A 9,046-nucleotide genomic window follows, 5' to 3' on the forward strand; every position below is an offset into this window, starting at 1 on the left:
AATATGTATATCATGAAATTATGCCCCTTAGGTTCGGCCTTTTGGTTCGGATCGAGGAATATGCATACAACGAAATCATGCCCTTAGGTTCGGCCTTTTGGTTTGGATCAAGGAATATAAACCCATAAAATCATGCCCTTAGGTTCGACCCTTTTGGGTTCGGATCGAGGAATCTAGATACTGCATGAAATCGGGGATTCGCATGTTTCATGTAGATATGTCCTTAGTTTTGGCCATGTGGTTCAAATCAAGTATGCATATTTTTCTTCACGTAGACATGTCGTGATTGGGGGACATATAAAATGCTCTAAGCATGGGTTCTTTCTTCTCACGAGGATGAATTCCGTGGCATAAGTCAACAAAATGCAAAATACCATATGACATGGGTTCTCTCATGAATCCCATGGCATAATAAAAATTGTATTATGGCGTGGGTTCTTTCAAACGAATTCCATGACATATACCATCAACCAAACAAAACAAAACTTTTGTTCTAAGCATGGGTTCTCCTATATGAATTCTTTGACGTGAGTTACAAATATTGAAAATATATGCATCCAAATATGGGGCCAGATTAAGCCTCGCCAAAATCAAACTTCGTTTATACCATAACATAAATGAAGTCAAGCATGAACAAAATATGTTGCATGCATGGTAAAGAAACATATGACATAATATCAAACATAATGTCATTGAAGAAAACCTACGCGGATAAACTTCAAGTTCCCCCAGGCCGGAGTTCAGCGTCGATCGCGAGGAGGATTCCTTTTATTTTATTTTATTGTAGCATATTGTAATAGGCATGTGATGTAATCCTATGTAATAGAAATGTTGGAATTCCTAATCAGGGGTTTTCTCTTCGGAGATGTAATTAACAGAATTTTTATGTAAATGTAAGGGTTCTGGAAATAATGTACCTGCAATGTTTGATTCTACTTTTATTTTATGCATTTAAATTTCACTCTATATCAATGACGTGGACGCGTGTCTCACGCCCGTCATTTTCCCATCATCAGATTCCGGCACGCTCGGTGGGACATATTTCTCCCCTCATCTTTGAATTCCAACATAGGATTGCAACATATGAATTTCCATAGTATATAAAGAATAAAACATTATGTACGCATATACAAAAAAAGATGAAGAAAACTAATATATGGTTTTCTTTATTTTGAAGGTATGGAGGGACAAGTCCAGTAGTTTGTCACTCTCCGCTTTGGTGACCTCTGGCTGGATGTGCCAATTGGTCCGCTTGTGGCTGCAGTTAGCAAGAGTTTGGAAACAACAGCTGCATCCCCAGCTAGGCTAGAAGAAAAGGAAGTCTCCTCTGCACTGAAGGAGGGGTTTACTCCTATGCTCACAAAGTCAGCAAAGAGAAGGATGTGTGCAGCTGCAAGAGCATCTAAGGATCAGCATGTACGCGAAGCTTCTTCATCTACTTCAGTTCCTCCTGGTTTCACAAAGATGTCACCTACCAAGGTCATGAGCCATGAGGTACCAGCAAAGGTTGTTCGCATGACACCCGAAAGTGGCCCGTTCTTGCAAAACAGACGGGATCACTAAAGGTGGCATCGCCAAGACAATCTGCTTCAACTACATTGACCTAAGTCGTAGTGCCCCTTACACCTTCAAAACTTAGGGTGGGCGCACGCGAAGGGTCAGGAGAAAGCTCACATAAGCTTATCCCAAGCAACGTAGGGGCAGCTCAAAGGGCTTGCTCCGCGGACAAAGGAAAAGGTGTAATGACTGAGGACACTGAGTATTCCTCACATGAAGGATCGGCTCGTCCAAGAAACCAACTTCGTGTTGATGCACCTGAATTTATCCCCACCATGGGCTATAATCCCATTGGACCATGCCTAGTGCGTGAGCCAAGGAATAGACGCTCGCTCCAGTGGCGGGGGGTGTTTGTCACTTCAGATGACTTCCAAGCTGGTCATGTGGATCCAACTGCTGCAATATCAGATCCTTTGTCCTCATCAGTGCCAGCACCAAGACCATCATTTGAAGGCTCGGTTGATCCAGCATGGGGGAATAAAAGAAAGAATAAAAAGAAATAAAAGAGATCATATTGATCTTATGGAGAGTAATGACTTCACATATAAAGGGTACGATGAATAAAAGTTGTTGAGAGTTGAGAAACATGGTTTTAGTCATTGTTGCAATTAATAGGAAGTAATAAAGAAAGAGAGGTTTTCACATATAAATATATTATCTTGGACATTTTTTATTACTTTGAGCACTCATTAAAATATGACATGCTAAAAAGTTGATGTTGGACAGGGAAGACAACGTAATGGGTTATGTTCTCTTATATCTGAAATAAAGTATAGTGTCATGGATCATCCAACATGTTGAGCTTACCTTTCCCCCTCATGCTAGCCAAATTCTTTGCACCAAGTAGCACTACTAGGAAAAGGCCTACTAATGGCGCACCTAATTTGGCCATTAATGGCGCATTAGTGGTGCGCTATTAGTAGCACGCCATTAGTATATTTTACTAATGGCGCACCACAGATGCGCCGTTAGTATCTGGTATACTAATGGCGCACCCCTGATGCGCCATTAGTATATACAACAGTGCGCCATTAGTATGCCTCCCAGGGGGCCATGTATACCCAGGTGCTTTGGCATACTAATGGCGCACGACAGAAAGATGCGCCATTAGTAACTTCGGCATACTAATGGCACACTCTTTAATGATGCGCCATTAGTATCCTTTGGCATACTAATGGTGCACTATGATGTGATGCGCCATTAGTATGAATATTAGGTTTTTTTTATTTTTTTATTTTCTGTTTTTTGCACAGGTTACAAAATGTATAATTGGACAAAATATAGACAGCACACATCAACAACAGATTCATCGAATACAATAGAAGATTAGTCTCTGAATACAATTCATCATTTTAGTCTCCGAATACAAGTCATCATATTAGTCTCCGAATTGAAAAGACCGAACAAAGATAGAACATTATATTACAAGTCTCGAGACCGCGAGTTTGTCTTCACATTACAAGTCGATATCGATCATCTAAACTACCATCACATAGAAGAGAGCTGCGGTCATCACGATGAGCATCATCACGATGAAACTCGTCTTCATCCGGTTCCTCCAACGCTCCCTCCCCTCTCCCGCTAGATAGCGGGCGTATCTAGATTTGGCCTCGGCCCTAGTGGCGTACCCTTTGTAACTGTTACCGCTGAATCAGTGAACCTGTCTCCGACACTCCTCCCAGTCGTCGTAGACTCCGGGAACCTTACCCTTGTACACGACATACCACGGCATCGCTATGCAGTAGCCAAACGAAACGTTAGTACCAATTCACAGACAATACATAAGCAATATATAAGTATGCAACAGAACGATCAGAAGAGAAAAGCAAGACATTAATAGCATCGATTACATCTTAAGTTGAACGACTCTCGAAACCAAAGAGACATACTACAAGTTCATTAAAGTTTAATTACAACATGAGACTCAAGGGACCGGAGCATGGATGAAGCCGCCGTCTATCGTGGGAGTCATGAAAGAACGGGCGTTGTCAGCCTGCATTTGTAGGATTGTGTCGATGTCACTGTTGGACGGTTGATATCTGAGGTAGAACTGCCCCGCAGTACGAAGGACATCTTGATGGATGATTTCCGCAAACTCCGACTGGATGCGAAAGAATTCTTGTCTCATGTCCGCGTCCTGGATTGCCGACACGCTCGCGGCCCAATCTTTGAGTCTACTCAGTAGCAGAAGTTGATGATGGTCCCGTACGATCGCCCGCATGTGATGGATGGCGTAGTAGGCACCCTTCTGACCGCCAGGCGGCTGCTTGACGCAGCAGAACGTCGTATTGTGGGAGAACACGTGCTTGCCGTACTTACGAATAGGCCTGGTGAAGGTGCCTCCAGATTTGACGTAGCCGGGGAGAACATCATCAAGAACCTTCTTGACATTTGTGTAGTCTACGTTCGACTGACGGTCCGGGTCGAAATACGTGGCCATGGAATATTTGGGGCTTAGGAGGATGAGCGTGCAACATGTGTCACTGGAGAAAACACGGAATGTTAAAAGAAAAATGATCGAAATCTAAGAATTCATATGTTACGGGGCGGTTGAGGGGAGGACTTACTCGGGAAAGTAAGGCATGAGGAAGTTATCCTTATCTTGGTTTGCCAGAATGACCCCTTCGAGGTAAGAACTCGCGACTTGCCGGTCCCTAGCGCTGCCCAAGATCTTGGCACGCATGTAGAAGGGGTCGACTATCACGATGTCCGGGGTCTTGTCGCGAATGATCCGCATCTCCATACTTAGCGAAAATAGCCGAACGAAGGTGTAGTGCAGCGGATGAAGGTTCAACATAGCGTGGATGTCATCAAACTGCAGGATGATCGTACCCCCGATGGAGTTGTCCACAAAGCCCTTGCCCTCTGGCACCTTGGCCGCGAAAACCGGGTATGCCACATCCTTCTCTCCGAGACGCCGCTTCTCTAAAGAAAGAACACTGTCATGCAGACTCCGCATAGCACCGGTTGCAGCATCGAGCATATTTCTCGGTAGCATCGGCCTACCTGCCACATGCACCCTCCTCGAGATATCCTCAGGTGAAGGTGGCCCGTCCTGAGCACGGATCGTACTCGGTGTCGGCTGGCCCGCACCCTTGTTAGTCTTTCTTTTGCGTGCCTTCTTCTTCTCCTGTAATGGGACCGAGTTCTGCTCACAGACCGCCTTCTTGAGTGTGTTGGGGCTGATCATATTTCGCACCTCGCCTATCTGAGGCTCGGTGAAGTCGGCAGCTGGAGGCGTCTCCTGAGAGCTGAACTGCAGACGACGCCTGTTGCAACTTGGCTTCTCCGCGGTACCAGCTAGATCGCGCACGTCTTTTGTTGGGTTGGGTTCTTGAGAAGGAGGCCCCATGAAGTCGCCACCGTACCCATGATCAGCAAAGTACTGATCGACGTTGGCAAATGTATCGTCGTCGTCGTCGTTCTGATCCTATGCCATATGCATGTTTGGATCCAGTGGCATAGGGATGTCCGGCATCGTTGCGGCGGTCTTGCCATGGGGCCGACTTGGTGCCGGCATGACTGGCAGTGTTGTCTTTGGGGTGGTGTCCCCCGCCCCCAAACGAATCTGGCTCTTCGGCCAAAGCAGGGGCTAGCTCAGGCAGGCGCTGAGGGTCATCACGTCATCATCGTCGGCCCCGACGAGTCGAATCGGAGGTAACAACTCGTCGCAGCCTGGCAGCACCCGAACCAGTTGAACCCTAAACAAGTTGGGTGGCATCTGGGTACCATGGAACAAGGGGTTGCCCGGTTGAACGATTTTGCCCTTGGCGACATCGACCAACTCATTGTTCATGAAGTGCAGGAGAGTGCACGGAACGTCGGCGGCGCCCTGCGAAAACATGTAGGGCATCAGGGATGCCCAGTCAAAGGCAAGGAGATGAAGTCCTCGGCCGAGAAAGGCTTAATTAGTTACCGTGATGATGGCGTCGAGCTCGGCTAATGTCGAGGCACCGCCAATGGCGGGCGTGCAGTTGACGGAGGGGCCGCTTGCTGCAGAGGTGCCAGCCGACATACACCCGGGTGCATTAAGCTCCCGTGCCGGCGTCGGAGACACCAATGCCGCCTCCGCCGGAGACACCAATGGCCCCGCCATCGCGTTCTGCGAGTTGCTGGCCGTGAAGCTAGGAATCGGGGGCGGACCCTGTTGGCCGCCCGCAATCCACGCACTAATCCCCTGGATCAAGGTAGGCACAATGGCGGTGATCGTCGCTCCGAGTTGTTGTTGCACTTGCTCTTGGACAATCTCCGGAATCCGCGCCACCTGTGCCCTGAGTTCTTGAACCTCGCGCGCCTGGCTTTCCGAGCTGGTCTTTTTCTCCTTTCGCCCACCAGTGTTATAGTATGACGACCATTTTGTCGACAAGCCTTTGCCGGCCACACGACCAGCTGACGTCGGCTTACTGAGCTTATCCTTGTTCTTCATTACATTCAACGCCCTATTTAGAGTGGTGTCCCAAGGGTTGCTCTTAGTCGACCCCGCGCTACTGCTTTCAGTCGCCTGCGAAGGAATGTGAACCATTTAGAAATTTGGCTTCATTAATTAGAATGCAACCATATGGAGCTAATTACGCGGGGGTGTATTCCTTACCAAAACAAGGTCAAGCGCCCTGGTCTTCGGATCAGTGGTAAGCTCCTTTGTTTTCGGGTCCTTCTTGTACCGGGCCCTGACAAAGTTCCTGGTCTGCTTGTCACCGTATTTATCGAAGAGGGGCGGTAGGCCTTGCTCGGCACGGTCCGCCTCCTCCTTGTCCCATATAGGCTCCGCCACTCTGTAACCGCCGGGATCGAGTGTGTGTTCCCCTAAGTTCAGCTCCCGCATTTCTTTCCCCCACTTACTCGATTCGGAGCTTGCGGTGCTCGAGCAATTGATCTTGAAGTCATTGTAGTCATCTTCGGTGATCGAAGGATTTTTCTCCTTGATCTTCTCATAACTCTCACCTTTCTCGATCATTCTCTTCACATTGCTTTTCCAAGTAGACAGGGTCATGCTCATCTTCGTGAGGGCAACATTGTTCACTTTATTCCCTTTGAGGCTTGTGTTTTCAAATTCAGCGGGGAACTTGTATCGTTCGTGCAGCTTCGTGAAGAGGAGGTTGCGCAAATTCCCTCGGTCAGGATGCCTGAGGTTCTCGGTGTTGATCGAGACGGTGCTCCGGAGAATGCACCCGAGCTGAAGCGAGTACCCCTTGACTATTCGTTCGGGCGCCGTTGGATTCCCGTTGGAGTCCACTTCAGTAACTTCCTCCTTGAGGGTGCGGAGCACGGTCGGGTGCCGGTCCTTCCATTGCCTCTTCGGTTGGCTGCCATCTGTGCGTGCGCCGCCATCATCAGTGGTGGCATCCTCGGCGGCACCATCAGTGGTGGCATCAGTGGAGTCATCCTCGGCGGTACCATCAGTGGTCTCAGGATCGGTGGGGAAGGCGGCGTCCTCATACAAGTGAGGTTGTTCCTCCATCTCCTGGGACAGCTCCTAGAATTTCTTGCCGCCCGAACCCCCGGCCTCATCGTTGTTGGCCATGTTTCTCTATAAATAGGAACAAAGTTTGGTCAAAAAGTTGGTTATTGTCAAGGAACAAGATCATAGTCTCATCATTTAGGGTTTGTCGACACCGAGGCATCCTAAAAGCTAAGCTTTTATCATTGAGGGTTTTTCGACGCCGAGGCACCCTAAAAGCCTAAGCTCTCATCATTTCGGTTTTTATCGACACCGAGGCACCCTAAAAGCCATGCATTAGTCACAAGTACGCCGGGGCACTTGATCCTACTTAATTAACTACTAAGATACCCCGGCCCATGCATTAGTCACAAGTACCCCATATGTCCTATTTTTAGCAAAGTCATGCTAAAATTCACGGAAAATTTCAGCATGACCTTTGCTGAAAAATAGGACATATGGAGTACCCGAATTTGCCGGAACGGAAGTTAATCGACATTCCAGCAAACTCAAGGGCCTTTGCCTAACAGTTCTGAACTCCTGCCAAAACTGAACACAACATATATATACCAAGCATCTTGCCAGCTAGTAGACCAGCTAGTAGACCATCATTTGCCAGGCCAAATTGAGGCCAAACAGAAAACCAATGTGGGCATGGCACAAAGTCCATGACCCAGAACATGAGACATACCAAGCACTAAATGAGGACAGAAACAGAAAATAGTTAAACTGTTAGGCATTATGTGTCACAGGTACTGCTACAATTTTAAATAAGAAGATAAAAAGAAAGCTGATGTACAAAACCTCAAAACAATGCAAAGTGCTATGGGCTAAAAAACAATTACAGTAGACTAAAAAACAGGAATCATTATCTTCTATATGAAGCTGAACTAGGCAGACTGAACTGATTTTGATTTTCAAGTTCCAAAGTACCATCAAAACCATTGGTTTACGTATCAAGGTTCAGTATGGACTTTTTACTTATGAAATGATTCCCCACCCCTAGCAAACAACTATCTTCAGACAACCTTCTAGCATCTGTCCATAAACCCAACAGGCACAATGTTGTGCCTGTTAACCACGTACTGATTTAATCCAACAGCAGTTCATACTATTTCCTAGTCTTAACTCCTAACTGAAAGTCTGAAACAGATTATCAAAAGTTCAGAACAATTACAGTAGGCTAGAAAATAGGAACCTATGTGAAGCTGAACTAGGCAGACTGAACTGATTTGGGTTTTCAAATTCCAAAGTCTTCCACTAGCAGCATATTGTATTAAAGCACAGTAGCATCAAAACGAATAGTTCCCATATCAAGGCTTAGTGTGGATTTTAAATCTGTCCATAATAGCATGAAAGAACTGATTTGATTCAACAACTTTTACTGAAAGTATGAAACACATTAGGAAAAGTTTCAGACCACATAAACTGTTTTTCAGACTAGTAGTTTCGAATACCCAAACTTTTACTAAATTTGGAATTTGGAGGTCACCGACCTCTTCATCCCTTTTACTGTCAAAAAACTACTAATAGCACAAGTGACATGAAAATTCAGGAGTACGAGATCACAAAGGCCATGTCATGCTTGGCAATATTTGTTTACTGAAACTAAATGAACATTTTACTGGTAGTGTACTAATAGTGTAATCTAGCTATTGTACTGATATTTCTGTTTCTTTGAACATTTTACTGGTAGTGTACTAATAGTGTAATCTAGCTATTGTACTGATATTTCTGTTTCTTTGAACTATTTATCATGTTGACAACAGTAGCATGTGGACCTATCATGGTGATTTCATATCAAAATAGAGGAGTACTCCTGTTCATTTGGAGAATTCATATAACAATTGTTATGCATCAAACTTGGGATCAACAGCAGCAAGAATCAAGCCCAATACAGAGAGGAGAGGAGCAGCAGAAGTGGACAATGCAGCGCTGACCTCGAGCTCTTGATTGGAGTGGGGGGAGGCGACCGGCGAGGGATCTGTGGCTCCGGCGACGGTGGTGTGGACGGGGCGGCATCCAGGCGGCGGGGTCGCGTCGAGGCGGCGG

The sequence above is a fragment of the Triticum dicoccoides genome, chromosome 3A (genome assembly GCF_002162155.2).
Source record: "Triticum dicoccoides isolate Atlit2015 ecotype Zavitan chromosome 3A, WEW_v2.0, whole genome shotgun sequence".
NCBI classification, from domain to species: Eukaryota; Viridiplantae; Streptophyta; class Magnoliopsida; order Poales; family Poaceae; genus Triticum; species Triticum dicoccoides.